Here is a 26,855-nt window from a genome sequence, read left to right on the forward strand (position 1 = left end):
TAATGTATAACCAAATATCCCGATTAAAATATGAGCAAAGGACCTGAAGATACCGTTCAGCATGAAGACATACCAGTGGTCAACAGATATCAGAAGGTGCTCAACATCAAGGAAATGCAAATCAAAACCACAGAGAACTATCACCCCACATCTGAGAGGTTGGCTTATAACCAAAGGACAACAGGAGTGTCGGTGAGATTGTGGAAAAGGGGAATTCTTATACACTGTGAGTGGAAATACAAATTGGTACAGCCATTATAGAAAATGTTATGGAAGGGAAGCTGCTAAAAAATTAAAAATAGAGCTACTCCATAGCCCAGCAATCCTACTACTGATTATATGTACAAAGAAAAGAAAATGAGTATCTTCAGGCGGTAGCAGTTGAATTCCCACATCCTTTGTAATACTGTTCACAACAGCTATGGTATAGAAGGAAACTTGTATTTGTTGAAGCTTGAGCGCATAAAGAAAATATGATACACACACACACACACACACACACACACACAACACACACACAACACACACAATTTTTTTTTTGCCTTAAGGAAGAAGAAAATCCTTCCAATTCTGATAGCATGGGTAAACCTGGAAGACATTATTCTAAGTGAAATAAGCCAGACATGGAAAGATAAACACTGCATGATCTCACATATGCAGAATCTAAAAACATTTAACTAATAGAAGCAAGGTATAAAGTGGTGGTGGCCAGAGGCCGGGGTGTATGGTTGAGGGAAATGGGGTATTCAGTCAAGAAACACAAACTTTCTGTTATAAAATGAATAAGTTCTGGGGATATAATTTACAGCATAGTGATCATAGCTGATTATAATATATTCCATACTTAAAATTTGCAAACAGTAGATTTTAAGGATATTCACACACACTAAAATGTGACTATGTGAGGTGAGGAGAGGCTAATTTATTTAATTGGGAGAATCATTTTAAAATAGGTATGTAGATCAAAACCTCATGTTATACACCTTAAATATATACAGTGTTTATTTCTAAATAATAACTCAGAATGGTGGAAAAATGAAGGGTGAAGTGGGGATAAGATACTCACAGCAAATTCCACTGGAGAGACTGAGAAGGCATCTTACCCTGGGAACAGAAAATTTCTTAAACAGACTCTAATTCCTGTCCCCAAAATCCAGGAGCAGAAACATGGTGATCTTGGCTCTCTCATTCTCTCTCTCTCTCATATTATATATATATATATATATATATATATATATATAATTATAATAATATAACATTATCTCATACATATTATATATATGACATAATATGTATATATACAAAATACATAATATATATATATATATATATATATATTTTTTTTTTTTTTGCCATGAATTCTCTTTTCTTTTACCATTTTGTCGTATAGGAATTGGGCCCAGGAAAATTTATCCTTCTTAGTGGGTGAGCAATTTTGTGAGTTTCCTGTCAGTAGAAAATTGGATACTCCAGGGCCACTTCAAATCTCAGAAGTTTCACAGTCTCTTATAATCGTATAATCGATAAATTATCCAAAAATAAACAGTTATAAAGCATGGAAGGGAAGGGCAAGGGATAGGAGGAGAGGGAAATGCAAAAAAATATTGGGAAACTTAAAAGCTTCTGTGATGGTTAATCTTCATTATCAACTTGATTGAGAGAAGCACAGGAAATTAATAAAGCTCATTTGTGGGTTAAAATAATTAAAAATAAGTAATTCTGCAGTTTTGGGAATCAGGATGTTTATTTCCTCTGCATAGCAGATAGGTTACTTATTTTAATTATTTTTATCTTTACACGAACAGAACAATAAAGTATTATCTAATAAATGAAAGTGTTGGACAATGTAAATATCAATTAAATATATAATATAATGTTAAAATTAATTAAATATATAATTCATCAGTGACAAATGTAGGACTAGGTGTTTCTATGATAGAATGATTTTTACAGGTTTATCAATTTCTTTTAAAGATATGCCTATTCAAGTCCTATTTCTTCAGGCATTCTTTTATAATTCATGCTTTTTAAAGTTTTTTTTCACTTCTTTTAAATTATCAAACTTATTAGCAAGGAGCACTTTATGTTTTTTATCTTTTTGGTGTCCTTTTAATATCCTTTTTTCCTTACTGCTATTGGTGATTCCCATACCTTTAGTCTTTCTTTTTTCTCTTTCATTTGTTTTTAGTTTTACTATAGATTTATCAAGTTTATTAGTAATTCAATGAACCGACATCAGATTTTGAAGTTTATTGATATTTGTTTTCTGGCCCAGTATGTGATTTTTTTTGCATATCATGTATCTGTAAAAGAATAAGAATTTAGCAACTGGTGGGCACAGTGTTCCACATGTATCAAGTAAGTTAATCTAATTAATAATTTTCATTATATTTTCCACATACTTATTGAAATTGTGAGTTTGTGTATTTTCATAATAACTGTTATCCACCTGTACCTGCTAATTTATGTGTTTTTCTATTTATTGTTAATTTTGTATTGTTGGTGATTCTATCATTAGGTATATACCTTTGATATAATGTGAGGTATCCTCCATCTAATAAAAATCTTCCACTGCAAAAAAAATAATTATGGTATTTATTAAATAGATTCACTATAAATAAGACAACACATGGTGGTAGCATAGAAAGAAAAGGTTTTATGATATAGAGAAAAACAGAAAGAAATGTGCAATATGGAATTCTTTTCCAAAGCTCTGAATTTAAAGAGGCAAGGATTGCTAAAGGTATGGTCCACAGGTACAGCATCCTCCTAGGAGTCTGTTCATCCTTTGTTACCGTGGCCTCTAAATGTATAATCGAAGATCCAACCCATCAATTGTGATCCCTTTGCCATCAAGCAAAAAAAAAATTCTAAAAATAGCTGCCTTTCATTGGTAAATCAAAATATATTCTGACATATTTTAATTTAATATGCCATCTTACCATTTCATTTGCTTCTATGTGTTTCAAGTATTTCTCTATGTAGGATTTTTAAATTATTTGCCTAATATTTAATTTTCTCCTTAATAGGTTAATGTTATACCTCTTTTTACTATTTTTTGGTATTTCACTTAAAAATAATAATATGCATCCTTTACATATCAAGGTCTCATATGATTTTTAAATATTACATTTTTAAAGAGGGTACATATCCTGAATAACATTTGCTTTCATTTTTCTTCCTTCCTGTATATGTTATTATTGTAATATATTTTAAGTCTACTGATATTTTAAAATTGAGTTTTCTGCTTGAATGAAAGTAATCTGATAATACTATATATATTTATATAAGGCCAAAATCTAATAAAAATAATTTTATACATAAACCCTGTTTATCATCAAAAATGTTTGATTTTAATGGAAGAATATTAAGGAGTTCCAGAAATAGGATTGAGAGTAAAAATAGACAGTAAACAGAAATCCACAGACTACCCACATATTGGTGTTATAAAAGGTGACATCAAGTTGTGGTTAATATATTTTAAAAATAAAGAAAAACATGCAGGTGTTTAGCATAAAATTAAACTCCTTAAATAAAAAATTAATAGATGAAACTTCTACTACTGGTAAGTGAAATTTCTGAGATAAAGAATTTAATAGATGGCTTTAACAGAAGATTTGTCATGGCAGAGAAGATAACAGAGGTAACTAAGAACAAATAGCAATTCTGAAACACAGGAGCAAAAATGACAGAAAATTTTAGTTTAAAAAGTTGAAATTCATCAGATAAATAGTTTAAGTCTTAAGCATAAATATGTTGCCACATGTTAGCCATAAACGAATGTTATATTTACAATATTTAAATAATTTTTGAGATAGTATCAGGCATTCAAATAAAAAACAAAGTGTAGATTCATGAAATCCTATGAAGTTAGGACAGAAAAAATTCAAGCACACAAATGTGCACATTCACACTGTTAGTACTTTTTTGTACAATTTCTTAAACCAAATATTGTAACTAAGAAAACATAAGTATTCCATTAAAAAAAAAACTTTAAGCTTTTTCTTTGATGGCACTGGAATATTTGTGACTTTGATTTTTTTAAAAACAATTTCCTATGAAAAATATGGACTTTTATTCTTCACCTACTACTTTACATTTTTAAATGCCAATAAATTAATATTATAGTAATAATTATTCAAAATAATTTAGAATTGAAAATGAAATGATAGTTATTCTTTCAGGGAGTTCTTCCATTGTTAAAAGCATGCATTTCTATGAATGTTTAGTCTATAAGTTATAGTGTTTTTTTTTTTTACAATTTTACTTATGCTTTGATCTGTACTTCTAATATAGTCATGCATTTTGCTTAATAGTGAAGATATACTCCAAGAAATATGTTGCTAATCACAGGTGCTTACCCAAACTTAGATGGTATAGACCAATTACTTGATGTGCTCTCCTCATGCAAAGAAGCCACATTTAATAAATACATAGAACTGAAACTTAGTTATTTGTTACCATTTCCATATATTATATATTCTATGTAGTTATAAGTTTGATAGTTTTATATGACTGGCACCCCAGTAGGTTTGTTTACAACATGAACACATAAGTAATGCATTTTTCTACAACAGCTATAACATCACTAGGTAATAGGAATTTTTTAGCTCTATTATAATATTGTGGGACCAGTACCCTCTATGTGGTCTGTTGCTGACTGAAATGTCATTATGGTATGGTTATACCTAGCTTATTGTCTACTGGGAAATGAGAAAATAAAACCTCAAACACCCTTTCCACTGACTTTTAGTAGCAGCAATTTATTTTGCTTAATCTTCCCTGAAAGGGAAATGAAAACTCTGTAAAAAATAAATGTCAGTGATGGAGAATATTTGAATTTGCATTTTGGGGTCAACATCAATTGTTTATAAAGAAGAAAGTCCAGGAAAGATGCTATGAATTATGTAACATGCAGAATTCTATATAATTTTTTTGTATGCAATTTGTTTTTGATTCTTTAGAGTGCATGTAACATAAAGATGAACATTTAAACATTTGTCCCAACTGTTTTTTTGATATACATATCTCATGTTAAAATTTAATACACTTTCCTTTAATTTAAAGACAACGTGGAATTAACTTTTTAATACAATGGAACATTGGTTTAAATTTGCACACTTGTAAATTAGGAAATACTATCTAATGGTAAAAAATGTCTTACAGAACTTCAGTTATTCTTATGAATGGCATAATACGAGTCAAAAATATTGTGTTTCAATCATTCTGCATATTTCTCATTTTCTAAAATTGTCTACCATCAAATATGCAGTGCTTCAAATTAAGCTATCTAAAATATTCTATATTGATCCTTTAGGTAATGTTTATCATATGGCTGTTAATATTTTTTCACTAACTGATTAAATGAACATGCCTTTACTTTTCATCATATAATTGAGAAACTAATTATCATCTTTCATAGAAATATTATTAAATTCCATGTATATTCTGAAAATGTTTGAATTTTACATTCAAAAATAATTCTAAAAACCTATAAAAGAGACTTTGCAAATTGGCAAAGAGCAATGAAAAAAGAACTTGCAGAATGGCATTTTCTAACTGTCATTGTGTGTGAAAGAGTTTGTATGCTTTCCAAAATTGGTGTGAGCTGCCAGGTCTGTCAGACATGTTTGTTGGAGTTTGGAAAAGAAACCCTACCATATTCTCCACTCTTGGCATGAGCAACAAGAAAGTTTTAAATAATATAATTTGACCTATAGCTATATATTTCAAGTTTTGGCAAAGTAATATAAAAGAAAAACTGAATTTGGGTTAATGACTAAAATTTTATGTTTGAATTTCAGTATAAGTTCCTAAGTCATTGTTCTAAGTCATTGTTTTTCAAAGACATATTTGAAAGGTACTACTGTCTATTAATTTGATTTTCTTATCCTGGGTGTTAGTCCATTTTCTGTTGCTATAACAAAATATTTGAGGGTGAATACTTTATGGATAAAATAAGTTTATGTGAATTATAGTTCTGGAGCTCCAAGAGCAAGGTATCATCATTTTCTTGGCTTCTGGTTGAGGGTCTCATGATGCAGCATGACCGGAAGCCTAGGTGATGAGATTCATGGGGAAGGAGCATGTGTACCAAACAGAAAAAAAAAAAAGCACTTAATATCAATCTGCTTTTAATAATTAATCCTCTCCCTAAAAAGCAAGAATTCACTCCAATAAGAAAAGCAATAATCTCTCAAAGAGCTAATCGACTTTTAAAGATCCCTTAGTCTCACAGCATCATCCCTTTAAGGAATGAAGCCTCAACACCAATTTTGGTGGGAAGGACCATATCCAAACCAAAGCATTTTCCAATCATATATGTAATACCATTTGTTTAAACTTTACACTTGTCAAATGCAGGCTGCATGGTAGATATAGCATATAGAAAAACGTCTATATACTGAAATTAGTAAAGGACAATTATCAAAATGCATGTTATTATAATTTCAATAATAACACTGCCTTTTAATTCTCAATATGTCCTATTGATTCTGAATAAACCCAGAAAATTCAAAAATCTGCTAATAAAATATATTCAATAATGTTAATCATAAAATATTTGATTAGAAATAATAATTATATCGCTTAGAAATACAGAAGTAATTAATCAATCATTTTATATGTTTAGGCTAAGTCACAAACTGAAATTTGTAGAAGGCAAAAATTCATTCTTTTTGAGTGTTAAAAATTGTCCAACATTTTTCTTTCATTAAAGATAAAATAAATTGCATAAGGGAACTCTGAAGAAGGTCAAAATCTTACATTTTGAGGAACTAAAACTAATTTTAGCTTTGAGTGATATTATCACTAGCTGAATATTCAAGTTTATACTTCACATATACATTTACATTTTTATTTCTATTTGAACTTTGATATTAGTTTATTACCTTTAGTAAGGATGGTCACATCCATTAACTTAGTCAACTCACATAGAACCATTCACATAAAAACTACCTAGAGAAGTTTGCTATACCAGAAAAAAATTTAGTTAACTAAATGAATAATATAGCCCTCTGGAGAATAATCTAAGCCTTCTGTTTTATCAATAAAAATAATTTTTTAAATTTATATTTTATTGATTCAAACGGACAGACAACTAAATGCAAGATTCATTTCCTAAGCATCCATCCATTTAATCAACTGTTCACCTACCCTGTATGATTATCCTTATATTCCTGTTTTAATGAGACTACTGCCAATGCACAGACATTAGCTCTCACCATTCTTTAGAACTTTCTTCTATTGGACAAAGAATCTTCATCAAAGGGTCTGCCCATTTCTCAAGGTGATGTGCAGCCAATAAGTGAGCTATATTGAGTCAAATTTTCTTGGTTCATCTCTGCATCAGAGTCCCATGTAGGACTGAATAAAGATGCATTAGAAATCCCATCTTGGTGTTCCAGGAGAAATCAACTGAGAAAGGGTCAAAAGTTTTTATAAGTTCAATCCTTGAGTATAATAATCCTAATGTCTAAATTCTTAGTGACAATCTGCAAGTCAATTAAAAATCAGATCTATGCACCTGAGGACAGATTCACTGGTTCATGACTTTTGTCTGTGTTTTGTTTTACATGTTAGATACACATTCAAATTTTCAGCTAACACTTTAATGACCAGATTGTTAGGTAATCCTGTATTGACCAGTGTTATTCTTCCCAAATAGCAGTGGAACAATTGCCACAAGTTGGAAGATACTTTCATGGTTTGACTAATTTTCTTTTAACGTGAAAGCATAGAATTTTTTTTAGCACATGCCATCCTCCTTTTAAAAAGCATGCAAACAATGGTATAGTGATATTCACAGGAAAAGGTAAATTCTATTTTAGTAACTTTATTATTATAACTTTTCTTTGAGTACTCAAAATACTAATTGGTTAAATCATTAAATTGGTGTCATTTTATTATTATGAAAAGAAGCTCTTCATTCGGGTTATGTAAAGAATTTGCAAACTAAAATACATTTTCTTTGACAAACTCTAGAATATTCTAATGAGTATTTAAGATTGTCACTGACTGGATAATTTCAAGTTTTATCCTATGAGTGCTGCAGATATTACTTACCAATGTAAGCCAAATTTATTTTAAACTGGTTAAATATATATTATGCATAAATAATAGATATGTACTCATGTTATGGGAAATATATGGATGGTCTTAATGTTTTCCATTCCTTGCCAGACATTAGGAATATAAGCATGAATATTATGTGGTACTTGTTTTTAAGAATCTCATCAATCCAGTGGATAAAATTTAATTACAAAGCACACTGAAATTGTGTGGGACTTTTCTGCTTCCTACTACATCTCCTCCAAAGTCAAGCATGAAACAGATCAGGTTAAGATATAGACACACTTTTAGAATAAACATCCTAATAAAGATGTCCCCCAAAATGTGAAATATGGCAGCATATAATGATCCATTTTCTTTCCTTCCTTCTCTATTCCATATTATTGGAAGAAAGTCAACTGTTTAAAAGGAGAGGCAACCAATAGAAGAAAGAAAATTGCTTCTGACTGGGGAACATATGTAAATAGGTGGATTAAGGTTGAGGAAAAACCCATGTGAGGTGAAGTCTAAAGAGGAAACTAGGTGGTGTGCTTCTTCCCAGCACATTAGAAGTGTCCGTAAAGTATGGTTTAGGGGCTGGGGTTGTGGCTCAGTGGTAGAGCACTTGCCTAGCATGGGTGAGGCACTGGGTTCCATCCTCAGTACCACATATAAATGAATGAGTAAAATAAAGGTTCATCAACAACCAAAAAAAAAAAAAAAAAAAAAAAGATATGATTTGGGACTGACATCTTAAGCAAGGAGAAAAATTCCTGGAAATCATGTTGATGAAAATAAATCAGATAAATCAGTGTAGTTTACTTGTGTTCTCATTGCCTCGAATAAAACCCAAACTAGTGTGTGTTTGTGTTCTTCCAGATTCTGTGGATGTTGATTTTACCTAAAGAAATCTAGTTTAGAATATTGTATTTAGTACCCTCCCATCCATGAAAATGGTTCAATTGTGATATTATCAGACCATTCTGAGGCTGGGAGTGTGTTTTAGTGGTAGAGCATTCATCTAGCATGTGAAGGCCCTGGGTTTGTCCATAGCAAAGGGAAAAAGAAAAGAAAAGAATCTAAAATGTTGTATAGTTTGGATCTGGAATGTCCCCAAATGCTCAATTGTGACAGCTTGCTCCTTAATGCAATGGTGTTGAAATGTGGGGCTGTTGGGAGGGTGATTAGATGGTGATGACTCCAACATCATTAGTGGATTAATCCATTGATGGATTTGAAATTCGATGGCATTCTTGGGAGGTAATGGAAATCTTATGTAGTGGCACCTAGTTGGAGGAAACAGGTGGGTCACTCAGGGAGTTCCCTGAGAAGGCACGTCTTTCCCCCATACCCTCTTTTCTCTTTCTCTGCTTTATGGCTGCTATGAGCTGAGTAGCTTTCCTCTGCTCTGCTCTTTTTCAATGATGTTCTGCCTCACCTCAGGACCAAAGCAATGGAGCCAACCTTCCATGGTCTGAGATCTCTGAATCTATGAGACAAAATAAATCTTTCCTTTTGCATGCTGTTTTTCTCAGTTAGTTTGTCACAGTGATAGAAAACTGCCAAATTCAGAGTTTATCTATTAGGTTAATATAAAGGAATAAAAGAAACCTGTAACAAATTCACTCAACTTGAAGGTTTTCAGCAGAATGCTGGTAAGAAGGAAATTTAAAGCTAGGTCTTCAAGAAGGACTAACATTTTTCTAATTAAACCAGGTGATAAACATATATTTCAGGCAGGCACTCAAACATAAATAAGAAAGATTAGAAAATACTCTTTAGAAATGCCCCTGTTAGGACTGTAAGAAAAACTTAATATTTATTCCATGTTGGAATATCTGGGAATGAAACTGAAATGACAATTTGCTGGCATCATGTCCAATGACAGGCTTACCATGGCAGGTTTACCAGAAACCTTACATGGCCCCCACCCCTGCATTCTCAACTGAGGAGTCCCTACTGGGAGGCTAGTTTGCAGATAGGGTTGCTGACAAATCACCTGAGTAAGGGCAGATAATGCTATAAAGAGGAGGATTAATTCATTTTTTGAAGCAATAATACAGAGCAAGGTCAAGCTGCAGAAGGATCCCCTTATTTCCCCATTATTTCCGGGTTGCTATGAGAGGCATTTGTGTTCCAAGTACCAAAGGTACACTGTACAATTGCCAATATGCTATTCATGGGGGAGCTGGGAAGGAAGGGACAGTCTTTGGCACGTCAGCTCTAGGAACAGCCCTGATTTTCTGCCTTCACATACTCCATCAATCCCCTTGCATTTAACTGTATTTATTCTCCCTCATGATTCTTCTAAATTGACAGTGTTTTTTTTTTTTTTTCCCAAGATTGTTTCCTCATTTCTCTTTTTAAAATCGCCTTTGTAAAGAAAACTAACACTTCAGCTGAATTTTAATTTATGTGAAACTAGTGATCACAAATTTCATCTCCTCTCTGGCAACGATTTTCTGGAAATGTTTTCTCTTTCCTTCTTTCCTCTCCTCCTCTTCCTCCTGTACCTTCTACTTCTTTTTTTACAGTATTTTCACATTGATGTTCCATCAGTTCCTTCTTTATTTACCAGTATACAAACTTCAATTACTCCATAGAAGATTTTTCGGGTGCTTTTGTAATCCTGATTAATATTCCCAAACTGTAATTTGTTGCTTAAATGCATCCAGCATTTAAAAAAGGATTTTCATAGAAATTTAGAAATTTCTTAATAGAATACCTTTTGTAACCCTAAGTGACAACCAGGGAAAATAAGTGTTTGGAAATATTAGTTGTAATCCTTCATTATCTTTCTATTTTTAGTTGGCTATGAAAGCAATTTAAAAAATAATTCTTACCAAAATGGATCACTTAGGTGCGTAAAAGCCAGAACATACAGTAGTTTTCTATTGCTGCCACAACAAATTATTAAGAAATAATAAAAAGAAGAGTTTGTGAAAACCATATGTAGTTCATTTAGAAGTCACAGTGTTAATTCATTTTATGTAAACCATATGCAAGATAGCTGTTTTACAAACTCCGTTTTCCTGGGAAACTGTTTAAAAATAGACTTTTGGTAATACACTTTGTGGAAGAAGGAGATGCAACAATGACAAATTTAGAAAAATGCCATACAGCTAAATGTACATCAGGAAGTGAAATTCAGTATCATATCTTTTCACTGGAATTTAAATACCTGGAGTTAAACCAGAGTAGGAGTTCACTGTTTTCTCTCTTTTCACCTATAAAATATGAACCCCCCTACATCAAGGCACAAAGTTACCTGCAATTAAATGACTAGTATGACTAGGGTGAAGTAAATGAAATGATTAGGACTTCAGAATAACAAGGAAGGAGGGAAGGAAGAGGAGAGAGAAGTTTCAAAAGGGCAGAGGTATTTGCACACTAGAAATTAACTGAAGTGAGGTCCTATAGTGTAGACCACGGTGTAGATTAAAGTTCATTTGACTACTAAATTGTTTAACATGAGTTGATATATATGTGCTCTGATCTGAAGTGACCTGCTTATAGTCTGAACATTTTTTTTGTTTTGTATTGGAATTTGACATATACCTTTCCAAAATTAAAGGAACAGAATTTACACATATAAACCAGTGCTTATTTTCTTATTACAAGGCAATCACCACTAATTCAGGTAGAAGTTTGCTCCGAATGTCTAAATAATAGAATAGCTCTCTCTGTAAGAAGATTGACTTCTGGAGTGGATTAAAAGATTTCACAGAAATCCTCTACTCATTTATATTAGAGTGGGAGAATTTGAATTTCCTTCCAACAGAAATTGCTGTTTTATCCGGTTTGTGTTTCTAAAGGACATCCTAAAAATATAGTTGACTCTATGCCTTTCAAATGTTACAAAACATTTATCCAGCTTAATTTTATGTTTTACTTCCTGATGTTCTCAAATAAATTTTTTCCATTATAATGCAAGTTATTTTAGTAAAAATTTATTAGAGTGTGATAATCTATAAACTATGACATACAAACTATGAATTTACTGGTTTTCTTTTTCTTTTAAATATTTTAAAAGTTCTATTTCTTTTTAAATATTTCTAACTCTTACTATTTAGAAGTTGATTTTCATAAATTTGCAAGTCCCTTCATGTTTCTTAGTCTTCAGAATTCATATTGTGCCATCATTGAAAATTCTTAGCTATGCTAAAATTGAATAATTTCAATATTTTTCTCATTATCATAATCAGATGTTTCTATTACAGACTCTCAAACTTTAGGAAGAAATCAAAGTTCAGGCTAGGACCAGAAAACAGGTTTCTATCAAATAGTGTAGCATGAAGATAATCCCTAAGTAAAGTGAGCTGATATCAAATAATTTCAAAATGGAAATGAGGATAAAGTAAGTTACATTTTCTGTCTTCTATCTTTAAAATGTGATATGACATTTTGTAATAATTACTAAGTTTATTTTTCTTTCTTTCTTTTTTCAGTTTTGGTGGGATGAGGGGGTTGTAAATTCAATAATACATAAGAAGCTGAGCATGGTAGCACATGCTACCAGTGACTCTGGAGGCTGAGATAGGAGGATGGTGAGTTCAAAGCCAACCTCAGCAAGAGTAAGGTGCTAAGCAACTCAATGAGACCCTGTCTCTAAATAAAATACAAAATAGGACTGGGGGTGTGGCTCAGTTGGTCGAGTGCCCCTGAGTGTAATCCTTGGCACCCAAACAAATAAATGAACATAGGAAAAGACAGATGACCTGCCGAAGGCCCTATTAGAAAAAGCCTTGTGCTTCAAATCCCAAAGTGAAACTCAGGAGGAAGAGGCCAGTTCACCATTATCCCTGTTAGAAAGACTTGCTGAGCTTGGGGGAAGTCACAGAGTAAGTTGGTAGCCCAAGTTTAAAAATGAAGCTTAATTTTATCCTTTGTTCCTTCATATTTTTTTCCAGTTTTGCTGAATTATTCCTATATTTCCGGTGTCAACACACAGTAGAGTCTCAGTAAGTGTCTGTTAACTAGAAGAATAATGTCTTCATTTTAGACACCATGAAAGAGGTTGGGTCTTGATAATTTACATTAAAACTTACAAAAGCTATTTTCCCAGATGTACTGTCCTGACTTGAGTGTAGTATAGAGCCCCTGACAACCATACTCTGCAACTCCTGATATGCACATTGCATTAGAACTTGACTACCATGAGCAGAGAACACAGTAAGGACCGTGATCATGTTGCTTCAGATTTATACAAATGGTCCAACTCCAGCTATTTCCTGGTCCAAAGGATCAATGACTATCTCACCATCGAATAGGACATCTCATTGGCCTACTACCTTAATGGAATTATCCTGGGGGACCTCCAGAGAAGGCAATGACTCAGATTCACTGGGTATCGGAGTAAGATACATTTGACAGAGATAGAGAATAACTCTTGGCTTGCTGTTAGATGCTAGTGGAGACTATATATATGGTCATGAGATGACATACAACAGACCCCAAGTTTCCCATAAAGAATTAGGAATAATCTAATTCACAAACCCATAAAGTAAGGTATTTCTAACCAAATTTTCTCATCCAGTAGATTTGGGTTGTACACATTTCAGTTAAGAATATGCCAAAATAACAATAGTTGCAGAAACAGTGTACTCATATTACCAAAATGCCTATATCTGCCATACTGTCATACTTTCCACAACTCATAGTCCTTAGAAGAGTAATGTCATGGTTTAAACATGAGATGTCCTGCAAATTTCCTGTGTTAATGTAGGCCTATTCAAAGATAAAATGATTGGATAATGAGAGCTGTAACCTAATTCGTCCATCCTAGTTTGAATGGACTAACTGGGTGGTAACTGAAGGCAGGTGGGTTGTGACTGGAGGAGGTGGGTCACTGGGGGTGTACCCTGAAAGAGGTCATCTTCCTTGTGTTGCCTTCCTTCTCTCTCTGCTTCTGGGCCACCATGAGCTGAAGTTTTTGTCTGCCATGCCCTCCTATCATGTTCTGCCTCACCTTATACCAGAGCAATGGAGCCAGCTCACCATGGACTAAACCTTTGAAACCATGAGCCAAAATAAACTTGCTTCCTCTAAGTTGTTCTCCTTGGATATTTTGGTCTCAGTGATCAAAAGCTGACTGATATAGGTATGTTCACTATGATGGTTTAAGATGCAAAGTCAACATTTTTTTTCTATCTTTGATCCTTTATATATCTAGTGGAATTCAAAGTCCTATTTTCTATTAGGTTTATGGTAAACCTGGAAGGAAAAAGTCATAAAAGAAATCATCAGATTTTAAAAATAAAGTCACATCATTTCAACAAGTAACATGTAGAAAATGGTCTTGCTTAACATGAATTTCCCCTCTGATGCTGACCTGTAATTCCACAAATGATTACCCAAAGTGCTGGAAACAACAACTACACATGATGATACGTGTCTTTGCTAAAGATAGAAAACATTCATCTCCTCAGGGCACTGGTTTAGATGCACTATTAACATGAATGAATCCTAAGACTATAATTCCTACTTCTAGAAGTATGAGGTATATAATTTTTTACGATGCACACAAAATAATAATCCCCCTAGGCATGAGTATAGGCTAATAAAAATACATATTAAACCCAGAAGAATGGTTACTTGTATGCGGATGAATGATTGAAGCAAAGTTGAATGATTGAAAAAAAGTTGGATGACTGGAAAGAAAAAGAAAGAAAGAAATAATGATTAAAAATTAAACACAGATTTAGGAGGGTGTTTGTCTCAATCTGTGCTTCTGACACCTAAGGAAAATAAAATCAATAAGATACAATTTGTGTTAATGAAGAAAAAGAACCTGTGTAGGAAAGAAATAATAAATAAGAGAGGGGAGAGGTAGATATGGTCACGGGGTGGTAGGCAGTGTTCCCATTTAGATACCCATTTAGGTAGGCTATGGTAACACATTTGAATTTTATTTTCTAAATGCAATTTCACCATGATGTACTAGAGTGTTTTAGGAATAGGAAAAATGTTATCAGACTTAGCCTAGAATGCAACACTCTGGCAACTGTATAAAAACTGCATTGCAGGGTGACAAAAACAAAATTGAGATGAGAGTTACGAAGCTTTTGATTTTCCTGATGAGGCTGTCATGGTTGGCAGAAGAATTGCAGGGAGGCATGCACGAAAGCGACCGTATCACACGACAAGCTACAGTATGTCAATCACATCAAATAATTTCCCCATTGAAGTCCGAAAACCTTGTAAGGACATACTTGGCACAGCAGGGTTTCGACTACACTCACCACAATTCTTCACCCTTTTCAAATGTTGTCTTTTCTGAAAGGGATGTTGCTTAATCTCTTTTCTTCATGCTTTTACATGCTGCTTCTTCAGACGGGTACAACCCCGCCGCCTCTTTTCTCCACCATGATTTTTCTGATTGATTAATCTAGTATTTACTTTCTCTGAATAGTCTTTCTAAATAATTTTCACTTCTGGAACATCTTAGATTCCAGTCTTTGTACTCCATAGTTAGTATACAATTTAGCAGCACTTTTCTTTTAATACAATTTTATTGCATACAAATTTAAATATATGATTTAATAACTGCTATATTATATGATGACTATATATAGTCACCATATAACTAAACACCTTAAATATGCAGCATTTAGTAAATGTTTGATTTTGACTATTCAAAGAAACAATAATGACCCTATTATCTCTTCTTTTTCTTATTTATGTATGTATTCATTTATTTTTGGTTTTGTATTAAACATGTTTTCTCTGGAGTTCTTCTGTAACATATGTTCAGATAGTCACATGATTCTTCTCATAAAATATGAAATCTATTAACAGGTTGACCAAATAATACAATCATCTGCCTATTCATTTCACTTATTCATTAAGGACAATATATGTTTACCAGTGAGTATATCCACGATACTGCTCGACATCTCAGGTGATAAACAGGAAATTTCTATTGTAATGGGATAGCACTTCTGTAGTTCAGAAGACACACAACTTTAAACAAAAGCACAGTGAACATCAGAATGATAAAACTATGATGAAATGCCCATAGAAAAAAGTGGAAATTGAGAAGATAAACCATGTTTATCCTTTTCTCCCTTGACATGTCGACTGCCATGTACTTTATTGTTAGACTCAACAACAAAAAATAAAATGTTAATTAGAATTAGGGTAGCTTGAGTTGTTAGGCTCCATATGTGTGGAGGTCAATAGTTTAATTCAGGAGATTGGTACTCCTTGTTCACATGAATTCTAGTGAGTGTGAGAGCTGGAGTCAGGGTGGAGTCAGGCAACTCTAATGCAGACTGGGCCTAGAAGGGGGTGTTTTGAGATGCCAAAACACTAGATGAAGGACAAGAGCAAATGGAGGATCAAATGGGAGGGTTTTACGAGTTAGGCTTGGAAATTTTGCACATTAGACATGATTCAAATCAGGTTAACAGGTTTGCTGTATTTTCTAGTTATTGCCACAAATATTCTTTAAGAAATTCTGAAATAAAAGTAACATTAACAAAATATGGATAAAAGAAGGATTTAGTAAATAGAACATTTAAGACCAATTTAGACTTATAAGAAAAAAGACAAAAAAATTCTCCATGACAAATATAAACCATAAAGCAAATCCTGTTCAAATACATATGAAAATAAGCACAAAAGATAGACTCTTTGTTGAAAAAAAACCTGAAATATGACTTTATATCCATATTCCAGGTATTAGAAAGATGTTGTTTGATGTATTGTGTTTACCATTTTATTGTGAAAAATTTGGTGCACTCAATATAAAACTTAAAGAAATATGAAGTTGTTGGTATATTTCAAATGCTAATTCCATTACATCTACAGATTTACTTCATCAATCTGATAATAGGACTTTACTATGTGAAAACATAAAAAAGGATAAAATGATAAATACTATAGTAAATTATGAGATGTTATTTCAATAGGAATTCTTCAATGTCAAAATACTTGATATGCAAATCTTGAATGTGTTTTTCCAACATTTTTTTCTATCTGTGTTCCATTTTGAATAATGTTTAGTAACTTGTTTTCTAATTTACTCATTCTTTCCTATTCTGTGTATAGTCTGCTGGGTGTGCAAAAAGTGCTTCATTCTATTACTATATTTCTAGCATTTTTATTTGCTTTAAAAATAATTTAAGTTCTATTTAAATGATCTATTTATTCATGAATGCTATCTAGATTTTCTATTGCCCCCTTAACAATTCTAAGTTATTTTAAAGTCCTTGTCATTTAATTCCAAATTCTTAGTTGTCTCCAAGTATTTTATATTGACTATTTATACTCTTGACCATGGATATACACCGGTCTCTGTGTTTTACTCAGCTTTTTCCCTGCTGTGACTAAATGATCTGACCAGCACAATTATACAGGAGGAAAGGTTTATGTGAGGGCTCAAGGTTTCAGAGGTCTTAGTCCATAGAAGGCAGACTCCATTCCTCAGGGCTCAAGGTGAGGTTGAACACCATGGCAGGAGAGGGAAGCAGCTAACATCCTGGTAATCAGGAAGCAGAAAGAGAGAGTCTACAATCTCCAGATACAAAATATATACCCCAAAGCCACACCCAATTCCAGTTTCCTCCAGTCAATTCTACCGTTTCAATTAATCCTATCTGGGATTAATTCACTGATTGGGTTAAGACTCTTACCACCCAATCATTTCTCTTCTGAACCTTCCTGCATTGTCTCATGTGTGAGCTCCTGGGGGACACCTCACATCCAAACCAAAAAACTCTGTGTGTCTCACTTTATTCTCATTGTATAACAACCAATGTGTGTAAAAAATCAGAGAGAGAAGCAAATGATACTTATGTCCACAATGATACACAATGAGTAATTATAGCTGGGCTAGTCTAGTCTGTAGTTAACAAGGGTCTTGGTTTTGTTGTAGTTTTAGATAGATTCAATTCATCACCTACTTCAAATGTTTGAAGGGTAAGACTTCCTTAAGTGGGGATTCAGATCTGAGTGCCTGTGAGTTTCTGGAGATCTCTTTATGATTTGCAATCCAACCACCAGCTTTCTAACCCTTAGGACTCTTGTAGTTAGGTATTCAGAGCTTGGTGACTGGGTATTCTCTACTTCTGTAATTTTGCCCCTGGTACTCACCCCTCACCCAGTTGCCCTGACTCCAACTTTCAGAGAACTACTACAAGTACTTTCAGTGAATATCAGCATGTCATGGAGGGATTTATTTCTCTAAACACTTCAGTTCTGCCCTAGTTATAGGACAGTCCCTGAAGTACATGTGTGGAAGTCCTGAGGTGCTTTAAAGATTCGTCTTAGTTTTCAAAATCAATCTGTTGATTTACAGCTGGGAAGGCTCTATACAAACCAGGAGGATCTAGCTCAGCTCTCATGCCCATGGTTTAAGCCCACAGAAAAGTCGGTGGGTCAAAGTAGATCCATTCTGGGGCTGAGGCTACGCATGATACCATTAAAATTCAATTAAAATAAGCTTATTATTCCTTATTTCTCTATGCAATGATTTTTTTTCTTCCAATCATTTTATTAGAGATGAAAACAATCTCAGTTTCTTTCTAGAAAGGGATTGTAATTATCTTGAGTTTAGTACATCAGATCTTTGGATTCTGAGCACTTTCATAACTACAAAACACTATGAATCAGTTAGCTTATCCTACCTATTGTAAGTTCTGTATGGAAGCAGTAGTTAATGTAGTCATATTTTGAAGTTCACTCATTCTTTATTTCTATTTTAAACAAACTGAAGAATATCTGTGGACATAAAAATTCCAAATAGTAATCTTGCTTAAGTGATCTGAAGAAATGAAGTTAGCTAAATGGGTCATAAGAACAAAAATCAGTCATTCTGTAAGAACAGGTAAAGCAAATCAATTTATAGATTTAAAACTTTTACTCATGTTCTCATAAACTACTACTCAACTTCTATCTATGCCTTCACAGTCTCTTTAAAAGTGGCTATTATATTCTCTTATTTTGTGAAATATCTGGAAATATCATTGTTGACTACACTTTGACTGGATTTCAAATCTCTATCTCCATTCCAATTATAATTGTATCATAATTGAATATTTAAAGTGGATACTACCAAATTCTTTAGACATAAGTAACCAATATTTAATGTTGGGATAAGTATGAAACTTTCTAAAATTAACATTAAAATTTAATTTTATTCATATTTGTGTGCCAAGAATCACATCTACTGTTTCATCTTTTCTCACTCCCTATTGTATGGATGAGAACACACACTATAATTTAAAGGAAATGGTGATAATTATCTAGAGTCCTTAGGGTCCAATAGTATTTAATAGCACCCTTTTAAGCTTTTCATGGCTATGTCAGCCTTAGGTTTATAAAAAGAAAATATAGTAATCTACATTATCACTCCCCTGAATAGATATAAAGAGGAGACCCTTCACTTTAGGGACCAGTTAAATAAAGCTTAAATCAAACCAATTGGCATCAGTATCCCCCAGAACATTTTGTCTATTCATATGCAGAATCAGTTAGGTACAGTCTAAATGTCAGTGGACTTTATAAGGTTATCTCAACTATTTTTTTTAATTTAGTTGGGGATCAGATCAAGGACATGAAGCTAACCTTGTGCCACATTACCAACTAAAGAGGAAAAGAAAAACTAAATAGGAAAATCTTATATTTTTCATAATTCCTTTAACAATTATATGGCATGATGAATAATGCCTACAGAAATTATGAATAGTTATTTCAGAAATGGGAGAAATAACAAAAGAAAACAATCGGGAGAGAACTCAAACTTCTTTGTCTTCACTACTAAGATAGTATTATTATTACATTTTATTTTCTTTCAGTTTGTTTCTGTACAAATTTTAAATTAATGTAATCTCACTCTCCCTCCTCATATGTGTGTATTTGTATGTGTGTGTGTGTTTGTGTGTGTGTGTGTGTGTGTGTGTGTGTTTTATATATAAAACAACATAAAAATAGAAGGAAAAGATAGGGTGTTTTTAAAATTATTGTTGTGGTTGTTGTTTTTAACCAGAGCTTTAACTTGGAGGTACTTAACCACTGAGCAACATTCCTAGTCATTTTTTAAATATATTTTATTTTGAGACCAAGTCTTACTAAATTGCTGAGACTGGTTTTGAACCCACCATCCTCCTGACTCAGCCTCCCAAGTCACTGAGATTACAGGTGTGTAGCACAATGCCCAGCAACTGAGATTACAGGCGTGTAGCACAATGCCCAGCAAAAAAGTAGCTATTTTACCTTTTTAAATTTATATAACTCTAGAGCAATGCATTTGAAGAACTAGGAAGATGAGTTTACAGACATTTTTTCTTTTTCATGTTAAATTATTTTTACTAATCCCTTTTAATTTAATAGGTTTATTTTTCAGGAAACAACTGTGCCCTATATACATGTTTCTGAAAGCATCAGATTCAGGTCAAAATATTTTACTCTGATAGTAACCAGGAACAATAAAACAAAAACCCCAGTATTAATAAATGAATCACTATGGTCCCTAATAAAAGGGAACCAAAGCAGCTGATGAGGAAATAATCCAGATTCCTAACAATAAAATCGATTAAATTACAAAATGTTTGACAATGGTGGCCTACGCCTGTAATTCCAGCAGCTTGGGAGGCAAAGGCTGAGGTAGGAGGATCGTGAATTCAAAGCCAGTCTCGGAAAAAGTGAGTTGTTAAGCAACTCAGTGAGACCCTGTCTGTAAATAAAATACAAAATGGGGATGGGAATGTGGCTCAATGGTCATGTATCCTTCTACAATATAAAATAGTTGTCCATGTTGTTATTTTTAGTTCTTATTTATTGTACTTACTATTTTGTGTCCTCTTCATGATAGAAATGTATACATTGGACTACTAAATGTTTTGAATTTTTCCTAACCATCTGCCTCTGATCCTTTTATTGTGAATGGAAACTAGAGATTATCTGAACATCAGCTCAGAAGCACAGTTGGTGAATATTAATTTTAGATGCTTTAATTTTTTTTGTATTCAGACAAATCATTTTAGAAGTTCTCATGTTCCTTCACCTCATGCTCCCCACTTCTGGAACAGTGGTAACATCTTTCTCCAGAAGTTATTTTCTAAGATTTATGTTACCCTTTTGCATACAAAGAAAGAGGTACATTATTTCTTCCCTACTTCCTGGTGGTGTTGGTCTCATGAGATAAGCGTGAGGAATACCAAGTTGTGAAAAGTCTAATGATAATGAGACTAGATCTTTTTTTTTTTATTGTAAACAAATGGGATACATGTTGTTTCTCTGTACATGGCGTAAAGGCATATCATTTGTGTAATCATAAATTTACATAGGGTAATGTTGTTTGATTCATTCTGTTATTTTTTTCCCTTCCCCCCCACCCCTCCCATCCCTCTTTTCCCTCTATACAGTCCTTCCTTCCTCCATTCTTGCCCCCCTCCCTAACCCTAACTCTAACCCTAACACTAACCCCTCCCACCCCCCATTATGTGTCATCATCCACTTATTAGCGATATCATTCGTCCATTGGTTTTTTGAGATTGGCTTATCTCACTTAGCATGATATTCTCCAGTTTCATCCATTTGCCTGCAAATGCCATAATTTTATCATTCTTCATGGTGGAGTAATATTCCATTGTATATATATACCACAGTTTCTTTATCCATTCATCAATTGAAGGACATCTAGGTTGGTTCCACAATCTGGCTATTGTGAACTGAGCAGCTATGAACATTGATGTGGCTGTATCTCTGTAGTATGATGATTTTAAGTCCTTTGGGTATAGGCCAAGGAGTGGGATAGCTGGGTCAAATGGTGGTTCCATTCCAAGTTTTCTAAGGAGTCTCCACACTGCTTTCCAGAGTGGCTGCACTAATTTTCAGCCCCACCAGCAATGTATGAGTGTACCTTTCTCCCCACATCCTCACCAACACCTGTTGTTGCTTGTATTCTTGATAATCGCCATTCTAATTGGGGTGAGATGGAATCTTAGGGTGGTTTTGATTTGCATTTCTCTTATTACTAGAGATGTTGAACATTTTTCCATATGTTTGTTGATTGCTTGTAGATCTTCTTCTGTGAAGTGTCTATTCATTTCCTTAGCCCATTTGTCAATTGGATTATTTGCATTCTTGGTGTAGAGTTTTTTGAGTTCTTTATAGATTCTGGAGATTAGCGCTCTATCTGAAGTATGATTGGCAAAGATTTTCTCCCACTCTGTAGGCTCTTTCTTCGCATTGCTGATAGTTTCCTTTTCTGAGAGAAAGCTTTTTAGTTTGAATCTATCCCAGTTATTAATTCTTGTTTTTATTTTTTGTGCTATGGGAGTCCTATTGAGGAAGTCTGGTCCTAAGCCAACAAGTTGAAGATTTGGACCTACTTTTTCTTCTATAAGATGCAAGGTCTCTGGTCTGATTCCGAGATCCTTAAAGACTAGATCTTTTTACATCATCCTGCAGGTGATCAGGCATTTAAAATTTTTCATACGACAAATCCTAAGCATCAAGTAGACTTTGCTATACATTTGACACCAGTAAAATAGTCAAGCTTGTCTCCTGCTCACTCATGCTCTCCCTCCCTGTCACTGTCTTTCATTTTTCTTATACTTCATCATCTATAAAAATAGGTGCTAAAATATTGGGGAAAACCAATTCATATGCAGGAAAACTGCCATTCATCTAAAATTATCTAGTTACATTTATTGATTAAGAAATGATTGTTGGATTCCACTTTCACAATAGTCATACATTTATCATTTTTTGTGTAATGACATAAAATAATTTTAGTCATTGTTAAATAAAATGCTCTTTCTGATCATACAATAGTGACAAAACTAATTAATGTTGATGTTCAGTTGACTGAAATAAAGCCTAATGTTTAAATCATGAGAATGTGAAAGCACTTTAGAACTGATGGTAGGCACATTGTTTTAAATAAATGATCACTAAAATTAGGAAAATAATGCTTCATTCATTTTATTTACTAGTTATCTCAGTGCACTATGGAATGTCTTCTGATGTCCACTATAATTAACTAGTTTGTTTTATGTTATTGAATGAATTTGGTTAGTATTAAGAATACTATAAATTTGATCATCCTTTATAGTTCCTTAATGTACTAAATTTCTAGAATTTACATATAAAATGCAAAGGATGAAGATACATGGACAACACCAGAATTAAACTGGCAAGTACGCAGTATCTTAGAAGAATCAGAGAGGGTCCTACTGAAGAACCCTGCACTCAAATCTCATGCAGGACAGTCCTGCTACAGAAGTTAAAGTGCCCACAAGGGAACCCCACTTTGACATGTGAGACTCTGAGACTCTGGAACACTGGTAACATCTGTCTCCAGAGAGGAGACCCCTGCCCCACAGTTAGGGTATGGAGCAGAATACTTGAGGCTACCAGTTCTGACTCACAGGTCTACCTACAGTTCTTCCAAGACATTTGTAGTCCCTCCTCAATTCTTAGCAAAAATAGACTAAATTGCAACTAGTGGAAGTGCTTGGCTAATTTTCTTTTTCTTTTCTAAGTAGGATATATAAATATATCAGGAAGAAACTTCACAGATAACTCTGAAAAAAACATAAACTAAAGTTGACTAAATACCTTTGTAAAAAATAATAAAAATATAAAAGGATATGCACATGAGTAAGAAATAGTAAAATATGAAGATAAAATTGAGTATTCTGAGGATAATAGAATTTTATCATATCATTAAAGCATGAATAGACAACAGTAAAAAAGTCAATTAGAGATCATTATATCAATGTGATAATATACTATATAATATATAATACCATAATTAATTTCAGTGTATATATTTATACACATTTGCCATATATATGTACATATATATATAAATATGTTTGTTAATGATTATAATGAACAATGCTGCAGAGCAAATTATTAAGCTTAAAATAAGAATGAAGAAGCAATGAGATGGAAAGATAAGAAAATCTATAGAACTATATAGCAAGATTTATGTGACCAGTATTTCAGAGTAACGAAAAAAGAGAATGTCCATATAGACATTTAAAATGAATTAAGAGCATTTCCAGATTGAAGATGAATAGAAACAGACATCAAGTGACTACAAAGTGAGCTAAACAGATTATTTTTTTAAGTAATAAAAGCATAAGAGTAAAATCCTTTTCAAAACCAAGTAAGTTAAAATTAAATTGTTATGCCCTAAAATGCTGATGCTGATTTAAAAAAAAAAAAAAAAAACCACACCCAAACTCTGGAGAGAGACTGATATAAATAATAACAGGAATAAAATGATAGATATCAGAGGCCTCATTTGGACACAGGATGCAAAATAAATCACCATAGTCAAACTTTGGTTAAAAATTAAACAAAAGACACAGTGAAGATGGCCTCTTTATAGGGGCTGGTGTGGAGCTGGGTTCAGCAGGTCTCTGGGCTGCTGAGGAGGTGCTTTTACCTGACTGTGCCCACGGTGCTGTGGATGACAATTCACGATGCTATGAATCAAGGTATGAATGGGGAACTGGAAAGAGATGAGAAGGTATTTCTGCTTGGGAAAGAAGTTGTCCAGTATGAGGGGGCATGCAAGGTTAACCGAGGTCTGTGGAAGAAACAGGGAGACAAGAGGATTATAGATACTCCCATATCTGAGATGGGCTTTGCTGGAATTGCTGTTGGTGCAGCTATGGCTGGGTTTGGATCCATTTGTGACTATATGATGTTCGGTTTCTCCATGCAAGCCACTGACCAGTTTATTCAGCTGCCAAGATCTACTACATGTTCAGGGGCCTCCAGCCTGTGCCCATAGTCTTCAGGGGGCCAGTCATGCCTCAGCAGGTGTAGCTGCCCAGTGCTCACAGTGCTTTGCCATGCGTGACTGGCACTGCCCAGGCTTAAAGGAGGTCAGCCCCTGGAAATCAGAAAATGTAAAAGAACAGGTCAAATCAGGAGTTGGAGATAACAATCCAGTGGTGGTCCTAGAGAATGAATTATGTGTGGAGTTCCTTTTGAATTTCCTGCAGAAGCCCACTCAAAAGATTTTCTGGTTCCTGTTGGAAAAGTCAAAGTTGAAAGGCAAGGGACACATATAATGGTGGTTTCCCACTCAAAACCTGTGGGCCACTGCTTAGAAACTGCAACGCTCTAAAGAGGGAATTGAATGCTAAGTAATAAATATGCATGCCATCAGACCAATGGACATTGACACCACAGAAGCCAGGGTCATGAAGACAAATCATCTCATAATGGTGGAGGGAGGCTGGCCACAATTTGGAGTAGGAAATGAAATTTGCGCCAGGATCGTGGAAGGCCCTGCATTCAATTTCCTGGATGCTCTTGCTGTCACTGGTACTGAAGTCCCTCCGTATGCCTTATGCAAAGATTCTAGAAGACAACTCTGTACCTCAGGTCGAGGATATCATATTTGCAATGAAGAAAATATTCAATATCTAGTTTAGACTTGAATATCAGGTCATTGGAATTTACTTAAAATACATGCTGGGACTTCACCTGGAAGTACTGCAAGACCTTACTATTCATAAAATTATCTCTAAGGCAACACAGGTGTTTTTGTACTGGTGGGATGTTTAAATGTGACTGAGTGGGAAAGTCTCCAGTCTCCTGCCCTAGACTCTATGCTTTCATTTTCTGTTACAGCTGCTCTGTTCTTTGAATAAATTAATGTAAAATTTTACCTCTTTTGCTGGAAGGACAAGGTATGAATGTGGCATAGTACTGAAGAAAGTTATAGCCGAGAAAGATAACTTATATGTATAAAGTGCATAATCTACAATAAAAAGCAAACAAAAATCATTAATTTGGGGGCTGGGGAGATAGCTCAGTTGGTAGAGTGCTCGCCTCACAAGCACAAGACCCTGGGTTCAATCCCCAGCACCGCAAAAAAAAAAAAAATCATTAATTTATAATCCTTTCTCCAACCAATGGGGGGAGAAGGTTGAAAATAATAAAGTCAGACTTTAAAAAAGTTGGATTTTACTTAAATCATACATTTCAGCCAATTAAAAGATGTCTCAAAGTAAAGTTAATAATGAAGAAGCAAAATTATATCTATGTTTAGTAAAACAATAATATTAAGTTTAAATTTATATTCTGTTTAGCAAAATAAGAAGAAGACTAACAATGGTGATGGTATGAACTTGGAAGTTTACTAAAGCAGACACAAGAGGAAGGACTTGAAACCATCTGAAAAGTTTACATCAGTTGTAATATATTCATATATTCATTAGTTTTAATCCCCTTTAGGAAATTTAAACTTCTAGAATGATTACAAAATGGTGTAATTTTCAAATATTAGAAGAAAAAATAAGATCAAGAAAACATGATCAATCTCACCCATGTTAGGAAAGGGAAAGTAGACAGCATTAAAATATTATGGAGAAAATTTTCAAATAAAGTATTACATCCAGTATCCTGCCTTTGGTGCATTTTGGTGTTCCACTTCTCCCATTTTTGCTTTTTGTTTTATAGTGTTGTTTTTAGGCAGATGAGGAATACCTTTTTCCAGAAAGATCTGTGGGATTGTGTATCTTTTGACCGATCATCTTGGGACTCACTTAGGTCTTGCCTAGTTGTAAACAAATCAGACCAAATGGCAATTAAATTGTACCTTTCTGCACGCCTCTCAGAGGGCACAAGCCAGCAGAGTGCCCCATGAATAGGAGTCTGGACCCTGAATCAAAATACCACCTAAGACAGAGGTTTAATAATATACACCTTTCAATTTAACTGAGAACACCAACCAGGTTACAGCAAGTCTTCCAGCAAAATAAGCACTCATTCTTGTTTTGGGCTACCTGATCATGTAAGAGTCTGGATGGGAAGAAAAAGAAAGTAAAGAA

The 26,855-nt window shown here is 33.7% G+C and overlaps 1 pseudogene; it reads left to right on the forward strand.

The window, feature by feature from the left end:
* Positions 1-24,382: 24,382 nt before the first annotated feature.
* On the forward strand, positions 24,383-25,449 carry LOC124962331 (pyruvate dehydrogenase E1 component subunit beta, mitochondrial-like; annotated as a pseudogene).
* Positions 25,450-26,855: the final 1,406 nt, after the last annotated feature.

This window comes from Sciurus carolinensis, chromosome 12 (genome assembly GCF_902686445.1).
Source record: "Sciurus carolinensis chromosome 12, mSciCar1.2, whole genome shotgun sequence".
NCBI classification, from domain to species: Eukaryota; Metazoa; Chordata; class Mammalia; order Rodentia; family Sciuridae; genus Sciurus; species Sciurus carolinensis.